Raw genomic sequence first — 10149 nt, 5'->3', positions numbered from 1 at the left:
CCTCCAAAGAAAAATGACTTGGGGCTCTTTGGAGCAGAACTGCACTTAATCTATTCCAAGCAGAAGTATCAGGCAGTAGAACAATTAGGAAATTGTTGCTGTTCCTGGGACAGCTGTTTTTTAACTGCTGAGGTAGTAAAATTAAATTCAAAACTGAAAGAGAAATCTGTGTAGTAACAACTAAGTGGTAAGAATGGGTAGAGAATAAATGGGTTGTTTTTTTTCTGGTAATGTGAACTTTTATGATGTTTTATTTCCACATTATGCTTATGGGTATTTGAAATCTCTGGTTTGTTTGACATGTCACAGTTATTTACTTTCTCTTTACTTTTTTAGGTTACTATTAAAATCTTAGAATGCAGATGAAGACTGGCTTGTGCAGAATCCTTCTGCTATCTTTTGCATACAGCAGGGAATCCTAAACCAGGTGTTAGTCCGAGGTATGTATTAGGATATTTGGCTTTATGCAGCACTTACTGAAATTAGGAGCCCTCTTTTTGTTCACATTTGTGATGTGATGGAGAGCAAATCTGCTTCTGCACTTCAGCTGATACTTGCTTTCAGATAATGGGACTCTTTGCATAATTCCTGTCATATCTTAATGTGGTTTTAAAGGACTTGGAATACTTGTACACAGCCTCCCACAGGCAGCACAAAACCTGGTGAGCCCTGAGGTGTCTGACATCCAGAACCATAATGCCACGTTGATACGATGTCATGTCTGAGCCACGTCCCTGCAAGACTGACAGGAAGGTTTTAAGGGGAGGTTGGTGCAGCTTGGGTCAGTAGTTTTGAAATTCCCAAATAGCCAGTTCTTTTATAAAGCAAAAAATAATGGTAATTGCTGATGGGATTTGACTGAGGTGTGCAGGTTCTACTGCTAAAGCAAGAGGAACCTGGGTTAGCTGTGTGAGTGGTTTTTACCTTGGTAATGTACTGAGAGCTGTCTGTGCAGTTGTTGTGTTAACAGAGAAGTAGATACACAAAGCACAAGATATATTGAGCTGTTTATTAATGACATGTGAAAGATGTCCCTGCTATGGCAGGGGGTACGACTAGTTGATATTCAAAGGTCCCTTCCGCCCCAAACCATTCTGAGATTCTACAGTAGTGGTCTGTGTGATTTATTGCTAATTAGAGTGGTCCTTTTACATAAATCCAAGTCAGATGGTAAGTTAAGTATGGGAAGTAAGCAGTGACACTTCAGAGAGATGCATAGGAAGTACAGACACAACAGGGCCCTTTGTCCTTCTGTCAAAAGCGTGGGAAGGGCAAAGCCAGAGAAGTCTTTCTGCAGTAACACAGCTCAGCCTGTCCTGTGGGCAGCAGCTAACACCAAGGAATTGCTTGTGTGGTCTTTGATTGATTCCCAGCACTGAAACAGTTCAGAATTTCTACCCAAGACTGGCAGAATCCGATTAAGCTCTTCACAGAAGTGCTCTCTTTTTTTTCTCTCCTTTACCCACTATGTCTTGTGTCTTTAACTTAGTGCTGCTTTGTAGAAGAGTCTTTTCTTTGGAAAAAAATTACTCTTGTGCATGCTTCAGAGAAAGAGCTGGAACCAAGCTCCTGTCCCAAGTGTCCAGGGCCCCCCAGTAAGGTGCCCTGTTCGCTAGTTACCTTTGGTTCAGGACTCCTCTTCCTGAGCCCTGCAGTGGGAACTCCCATCTCTCCTCTGCAGAGGAACTCGAGGCAGCCTCTTCACAGCATCGCAGAGCATCAGAGGTTGGAAGGGTGCTGTGGGGACAGCACGATCCAGCCCCCTGCTCAGAGCAGCATGTCAGGCAGAGCAGGTTGCCCACTACTGTGTCTGTCTGGGTTTGGTCTCCAAGGATAAAACTCCACAGCCTCCCTGGGCAGCCTGTGCCAGTGCTCAGTCACCCTCAGAGTGATAATGTGTTTCCTGATGTTCCAAGGGAACATCCTGTGTCGGTGCCCGGTGCCTCTGGTCCTGTCCCAGGGCAGCACTGAAAAGAGCCTGGCTCCATCCTCTGTGCACCATTGCATTAGATGTTTATAAATGTTTATTTGTAAGATTTTGTCCCACTATCTCCAGGCTGAACAGTCCCTGCTCTTTCAGCCTTTTGTGACGTGAATGAGGCTGCAGTCCTTCATTTTTCATTTGCTGGACTCAATACAGTGTGTCCATGTCTCTTGTACTGGGGAGCCCAACACAGGACATACACAACACTTCAGATGTCTCAGCAGTACTGAGGGGAAGGATCATCCCTCTCCATCTGCTGGCAGCTTCGTGCAGTGCAGGATGCTGTTGGCTACCTTTGTGGCCAGGTCATGCTCTTTTTGTGGTGATTCTTGGACTTGGCGTTCATCAGGACCCCCAGGTTCTCGTGTAGAGTCATAGAATGCATTCGGTTGGAAGGGACTTCTACAGATCATCCAGTCCCACCCCCCTGCAGTAAGCAGGGAAACCTTTAACTAGACCAGGTCACTCAGAGCCCCATCAAGCCTGACTTTGAATATCTCCAAGGGTGGGGCCTCCACTGCCTCTCTGGACAACCTGTTCCAGTGATCCATCACCCTCACATTAAAGAATTATTTTCTAATATCCAACCAAAATCTTCCCTTTTCAAGTTTAAAACCATTACTCCTTGTCCTCGTGAGCAGTTCTTCCCCAGATTTCTTATAGGCACCGGAAGGTCCCCAGAGCCTTCTCCAAACTGAACAAGCCCAACTCTCTCAGCCTGTCTTCATAGGAGACATGTCCTTCATAGGATCATTTTTGTGGCCTCCTCTGGACACACTCCAACAGGTCCATGTCCTTCTTGTGTTGAGGGCTCCAAAGCTGAACGCATTACTCAGGTGAGGTCTCATCTGAACCGAGGGGCAGAACCGCCTCTCTTGATCTGCTGGCCACACTTCTTCTGATGCAGTTGGCCTTCTGGGCTGCAGATGCACATTGGTGGCTCATGTCCAGCTTCTCATCCACAAGTACTCCCAGGTCCTTTTCATCAGGGCTGCGTTCAAGCACATAGGCTCCTAACCTGTATGGATCCAGGTGAAGCACTTGGCTTTGTTGAACCTCATGAGGTTTACGTGGGTCCACTTCTGCTTGTCTAGATCCCTCTGCATAGTATCCTGTCCCTCTGGCATGTAAAGAGCTGCTTTCCACTGTTGGCCTCCAGCCCATCCTGGTGCCTGAGACTGTTCCTCCCCAGGTGCAGAATTTGGCATTTCCCTCTGCTGAACTTCATGAGATCCCATGGGCCTGTTTCTCCAGCCTGTGGCGGTCCCTCTGGATAGCATCATTGACCCTCTGGCATATCAACCACTCCTCTCAGCTCTGCATCACCTGCAGACTTGCTGGGGGTGTGCTCTGTGCCACCAACCAGGTGTAAATGAAGATGTTGAAAAGGTCAGGCCCCAGCACTGATTCCTGGGGTACTCTGCTCCTTACTGGCCTCCAGTTGGACCTCACACTGTTGAGCACACCCTCCTCACAGCCTGCCCAGCTCTTTAGGCAGGCTTCAGCACCCCGCATCGGCTGCTTATGTACCCTGAACTTTATCTGCTGCTCAGTGGAGATGCCATGGCAGACAGTGTCAAAAGCCTTCCTGAAGTCAAAGGTAGACAACATCCACTGCTGTCCCCAGATCCACTGACTTGGTCACCACAGAGGGTATCAGGTGAGTGGATCTTGAGTGATTTGCAAGCGATTGCATTGCAAACCCATGTTGACTACTGCTGCTTTCCTTTTTGTCCTTCTTGGTCTGTAAATGGTTTCCAGGAGTAGTTGGTCCATCACTTTCCTGGTGCCTGTAGTTCCCCAGGTGCTCCTTCTTGCCCTTCTCGAAGATGGGGGTGATGCCTGCTTCCCCCCAGTCACTGCATGCTTCTCCCAGCTGCCATGTCTTTTCATCCAGAGCATGTGGCCCTGTGGTGCCAGCAGCCAGCTCCTGTGTGCTCCTGGCTGCCTTCCATCAGGCCCAACGCAAGCAACTTGTGCCCAATTTCAGTGGTCCCTCAGCTGGACCCTGTTATCTGTTTGATACTGGTGGGTGCTCAGGATGTGGGACAACTGACAGGCCCAGTGCTCTGTGGTTCTGCCTTGCCCTGTTACCTTCTAGTTGTAGTAAAACCACAGTAAAATTGTAATAGAAATAATCACATAATCACCTCTCACCCCGCAACAGTCACACAACAGCGTGTCATAAGCACCCAGCCATGGACACGAGCAAGCGACAAGCATTTACTTATAAAATTGAAAAAGGGCAATACACCTGAAACTGCCAGAAGAGGAACACAAACCCAGCTCTTCCTGATATTCGACTCAGGAGAGGTTTCTCTCTGCAGCTGACATTCTGTCTTCACCGTGTAGGTAGCCACTGGGAACTGGCTCTCGCCTGCCCTGACGCACCAGCTGCCCCTGTGCCAAAGAGCCGTTTGGGAACCCCCACGCTTGGCTGGGTTCCCTGGGTGTCTCAGGATCCTCCTGTCCTCAACTTACAGTTTCCTTCCTGTGAAGGGAAGAGCGGATGGACGAGGTTCCTTGGAGATACAAGTGTTTCTTTGACTGCCTGAAGAATGACTCCTTGTCTCAGCGGGGTGATAGAACCCTTCCTTTCTCTTTCCCCATCATTCATCTGTGTGTGTGTGCACTCCAGGCTGACAGTGGGAACCTGACTGGCAGAGCCTAACAGCCTAATTAAACGGCTTTGAAACCTGGTGGGGGAGATTAGATAAACGAGTGAATGGACTGCAGACTGTGAAAGAGTTGCAAAAGACTGGGGGGGAGGGGGGGAACAAAGTCACTCCAGCCAGGCACACAAAAGTTTCACCTCCTGGGTTTGATCTTCCTTGATACTCGGTGCTCAGCAGGGTTTGTAGAGATCAGAACTGGCCCTGGCCTGTCACTGTGCCTGCAACTGTGTCACACCAGAAAACACACTCAATTTGTAGTGAGGTCAAAACGTCCTTTCAGGCTGCCTGCTACAGGGGTTCCTGTGCAGTGCAGGACTCTGGGTGACCTCCTGGAAGGAAGGGCAATCTAGGAAAGTGGTGGCTTTTCCCAGTTCTTTATCCACCTTTACTTGCAACACGTTGCTCTGTACTTGGCTGTTTGATCCTTGTTTGCTGTACTCTGATTACAAAAGCAGGTGTTCAGGCAGTGCTCTCTCAAGTGTCTCTTGTAACTCCTGAGCACGTATTGTACCAACTCCTGAGAACATTCTCAGTGTCAGGTGTTGGTGGCTGTGGGCCCTCAGGTGATGGCTTTCTGCTATAGTGTCATCATGCACAAAATGCTGCTATTCAAGTTCAATTCCAGAGACCATCAGGGTGAGGAGACAAGGTGTGTCAGTCATTACAGCACTTACAGCGGTAGTGACTTCTGTGATTAGGTGCTCCCTTTGGGTGCTTGATTGCCAGTCTCTGTATTATCTCTGTCCTTAACACCTGGTGGGATTTTTCTTCCTTGCTGTCTGTGCCCTCAGGCACAGGAATAATGCTGTGACCAAACCTAAGGGCAGGGATGAATTAAGCTGTATTCTTTCTGCTTGTAGCCAGGTCTGCCCTGGAGGCCAGAGGGAATAGGGCTGTTGGATGCCATGGGAAGGGCACCAGTGCCCTGGACTGGAAAAGACAACCCCAGGAATCTGAATGCCATGTCTGCTCGCCGTGTCCAAGGTGCCTTTTCCTGTACAAGATGAGTTGCAGCTTCTGTGACGTTGTGCTCTTCAGCCTGCTGCAGAGGACGTGGCTCCCACCATTAAGCAAAGCCCAGCATTTCAGAGTAAGGCTGATGTTGGCCAACTTCAGTGTGTAACTGAGGCTGTGACTCCCTCTTGATCTAGACTGTACCAGGAGATTTTTCTTTCCACATCTCCAGTGGTGGGGTTCTGGGAAGTGACCTTGATAAAGGGATTAAAATTTGCACATGCTATAGGAGGAGTCAGAATTAAAGATAGACGAAGACTGCTCCTTGGCTAAACGATTGGCTTGGGACTAAAACTGCCTTACTATTTACAACACTAAAATAGGTGACACAAGACAGCAAAGTGGCCATTTTATATTAAAAAAAACCCACAACCGTGGGGCTTGTGCTTAAGTTGCAGTAGAGTGTGAAAGAGCACAGAAGTCCCAGTTACCTAGAGGAAGCTGTATGAGACTGGAAGGAAATGGTAACCAGCAGGGAGATGGGAGCTGCAGGAGGATTTTACTGTCTGGGCAGCGCAGTTTGAGTTGGAAGTTCCAGCAGAGGCACCTGCTGGCCTAGTGTAGTCCAGTGAAAGGATTAAAAAAGCCCCATGAATGAAATAATGAAAACAAACTGCCATTGTGACATTGCACTGTAGAACTGGCAGCATCAGTTTTCAGGGTTTCTGTAACTATTACAGAACTGTTCCACACTGCTCTGTGAGTAACAGGATGCTTGTTTTCTGTTTCCCAGAATCAGCAAGGCAGCAAACGTGACCCAGGGGCCTGACAGGAACCTCACTGAGTTCAGTCAAGGCAAAGTCCTACAGTGGATCCGAATGCCTGGACGCCGCTGTGCAGCTGCAGCACTGTGACAGATCCCGGGCTCCTGGAGACCAGATGTACATGGGAACAAGTCAAGTAGAGGCCACCAAAACACTGAGGAGGTTGGAGCTCAGCAGCCATCGGGCCAGGACAGGCAGCAGGGTTGCTTAGTCTGGAAAACAGCTCAGGGGTAGGAATTGTCAGGTCCTTCGTGTAATGGAAGGGTGGAGAAAAGATGGAGCCAAGGCTCACCTTAGCACTGCACAGAAATGAGGCGTCCTGTAATTTCCAGTGTGTGTCAGTGTTACATCATACTGCTAATAAAGAGTGGTGCCTGACAGCATCTTGTTGTACTGGCCTCCCCACACTGTAGAGCCAGGAGTTCCTGGTGCCCCTTCTGTTCCAGGACCGGTGAATGCAGGGGCCCTGTCTGGGGTCATGTTCCCTGCTGCTCAGAGAAATATCAACTCTTCCAGTATCAAGAGAGCAGAGCTGACAGCTCCTGGAAAGGAAAAGAAACTTCTCTCGTGCCAGCCTTTCCAGCCAGGATGTCTCAGTCAGCTTGCTAAAGCCTTTTGAAAGTGAGAGGTGTGTGCACAAGCATGGGGCAGGGAGAGCAGCTTTCCCCTGTAAGATGATGATCATGTGCAACTGCTGTAGTGTGCAGCCCTACCTGGGCTTTTCTTCCCAAAATTCACATTCCCTCCCCTTGGCTGTGGGCACTGAGCACAACAGCTTCAGGGAACAAGAGGTCAGAAACAGTGTTTGTGACACAGGACTGAGATGTCACCACATGGGTAATGCTCTGGCTTGAGAACACTTGTGCTGCTGGCACATGCCCACAGTTGCAATGAATCCTGCTCTGGAGCAGGCCCCAGTCTGGTGACTTGTGGCTCCAGTTCCCACACACATCTTTTGGTTGGCTTAAGCACAGTGCTGGGCCCAGCATCCTTTTGAGAGGAGCTGGGCACCAGTAAGGGCTGGCCCAGTGCCAGTAACTGAGTCAGTGCCAGCAGAGACTAAACCCTGGAGCTCCTCACACTGCAAGCCATGGAGGAAGTATTACAGAAAGGCTTGGGAACAGACACCAAGCTGGAGCTCTGCTACTCCCCAGCCCTTGTGTCTGGGTTTGTTTTTTTCTTTTTTCCTCTTTCACTCAAACATTTTGGAATCTGAAAACATTTTCCCCTGTACATGGGACACAGACAAGCTGAAGACTTCGAAAGCAACAGGCCTGCAGTGACATGCAAATGACAGCAAAGCTGAAGACCTTGTCTGATAGACTCCCATGCCACCAGACTGCCACTGCTCTGAAAGACTGGCACAAAAGGTTTTAACACAGGCTGGCAAATGGTGGTAGCAAAAGTATAGTGGGTACAGATGGTGTTTTAGAACAGCCCTCAGGCATGGGGAGTGACCCTTGCTGGCCAGGGTGGCAGCTGCACTCTAGTCTCTTAAATACATTGAAATAGCTTTCTTCAGCCAGACTGATAATAAAACCTCTTACTTTCTGCACCCCCTGCTCGAAAGCACAGGGACCTGTGATAATGCCAACTGCATCACCCACCACCCCTCAGGGAGGACCACCAGAGCTGATACTGTAGCAGCACGCCAATGAATCCAAGCTTGGAGGAGAAGGGGGTAACCCCAGCTGCTCCCAGAAACTGAGCCAGTACTTCCAATGGGATTTCTCCACCAGGCCTCAACAAGTGCTTTTTATTGTAACTATGGACTCTTCAACGTTTTTCTTTGCAACTGAATAAAACCCACAGAATAAAATCAGACAAAAACCAGCTTCAAACATCTTTTCATATGCCTTTTATGCATCTTCATAGGGGTTTTGGGTTCACCAACTAAAAGAGAAAGATGGCTGCAAAATCCATCCCTTAATAAAAACATCATGAACCAAAATTTTATTCCCAGGTTCTCTAAAACTTCCCTCTCCCAAATGCCTGAAAGAAAATGAACAACTGAAACCCCAAACAAAACAACCCCTCAAACGAACAGCCTTTGACAAACTACTTGCGATGTCAACTCTTGGAGCATTACTAGACATTTTTAGGCAAGACTGTACAACAGTTTCTAAACAGCATCTATATTACACAGACATTTGTTCAAAAGCCTTTTGGCCCCACCTCGAGCCGCTCAAACACTGAGCACCGACATGCAGGTGCTGTGCCCGTGTGTCGCACAACGCGACACCGGGACACGTACAGCGCAGGGGTGGCTGAGGACGCGGTGGCCACGGACACGGAAACTATGGCTCTGACATGAGGCAACGCTTACCAATATCCCCTTAGCAATTCATCCTCCATGGGTATGCACAGTGACTCAACAACACAGCTACACAAAGTCCCAAGTGCCAGTAGTGACGTACCTGATCCTCAGGCAGTGCTTCTCATGCGTTTCAGGTGTGCATACTCTGCAAAATGAGGTATCTAACACTGTGTTTCGGAGAGGTGTAGGGAACAAGCCTGTTGGAACCCAGGCCTGTCCACATCCCGGTAATACTGTTTGCTTGCAAAAGACAGGCAACTACTCTACGTCAAGAGAAAGGAGTACTAAGTCATGTTGCTGTTCTAGTCATACACAGCTTAATGTGACATTCCACAAAGCTGAAGTCGTGTGCTTCTGCTACTCATTTGGCATCTCTTAAATATAAAAAGTTTTAAACTTTCAAGAATCAGAAAGCAGAAACTGGTTAATTGAACTTTATATTAAAAAGTCACAGTTCTTACATGTATACTTAATACAGCTGCACCATTTTGATGGTGAGCACTCCAATACATAGGAATTTATCCACAATAGTTTTGCTAATTATCCAGGCACATAGTGGCATGTAAACTACACGTGGCAACCAGAACAGCAAAGGCACAATCTGGAGGTTTGGAGGTTGTTTTTTTTCTCCTCTCCCCACCCCCCCCCCCCCCCACAAGATGTTGGTTAATTTACAAAGAAAAATACTTTCTACTTCCTGCAGAAGTATTACATTTGTATTGTATAGCACAGGACCATTACAGAACTGCTGTCATCTGATAAAATGGGTCATTTAAATAAAAATAAAATAAGAATAGAAAAAAGATAGCAGCTCTTTGCACTGAGGAACTGAATTACAGGACAACGTATCTTCTCAGCAGTCACATCTGAAATCCTCTATCAATCTTGTCTACAGAAAGCATTGCCTGCACACTTCAGGTCGTTACAAGTCTTCTGGTTTGCTGTTTTCACCTTGTATGTGTTTCCCCTCTATCGCTTGGCTAAGAACTCAGCTAAGATGTCTGTAAACTATCAGTTGCTTCTCTACTCCACAAGTAGTTTTAAACCACCACATGTAACTAAGAACCTGACTGTGACCCCTCTGTGAGCAGAGCCTGTTCAGCTGTCTTGGTTCATACCTGCAGACTGCACCGTGTGTGTTCAGAGGGAATCTCCCCCTTGAAGCGTAACTGCTTTCCTGCCAGGAGACAGCAGCAGGGGGAGTTTCAGACCAGAACACAGCCCTCAGCAGTTCAAAGTTAAATCTAACGTGGTGACTTCCAAGTGTAACGCCTGCCCACAGCTCCAAGAACACAACAGTTCTGCAGTTTACATAGAAACGTTACAGTTAAGAGTAAGTAAAAGATTAGTTTAAAAAATGGAAAAGATCTTTCTGTTAAAAAAGACATTTCATGT

The 10149-nt window shown here is 47.8% G+C and overlaps 1 long non-coding RNA gene across 1 annotated transcript; it reads left to right on the top strand.

Annotated features, from left to right (window-relative positions):
- Positions 1-208: 208 nt before the first annotated feature.
- On the top strand, positions 209-6736 carry LOC311200680. The gene is made up of 3 exons (XR_014617839.1): positions 209-440; positions 5520-5749; positions 6407-6736. It is a non-coding gene; the product is annotated as an uncharacterized lncRNA (long non-coding RNA).
- The last annotated feature ends 3413 nt before the right edge of the window (positions 6737-10149 follow it).

Source organism: Gallinula chloropus (genome assembly GCF_964237585.1).
Source record: "Gallinula chloropus genome assembly, chromosome: 1".
In the NCBI taxonomy this organism is placed as follows: domain Eukaryota; kingdom Metazoa; phylum Chordata; class Aves; order Gruiformes; family Rallidae; genus Gallinula; species Gallinula chloropus.
The sequence above is the reverse complement of the archived record's forward strand: the minus strand, read 5'-3'. Positions and strand labels throughout refer to the sequence as shown.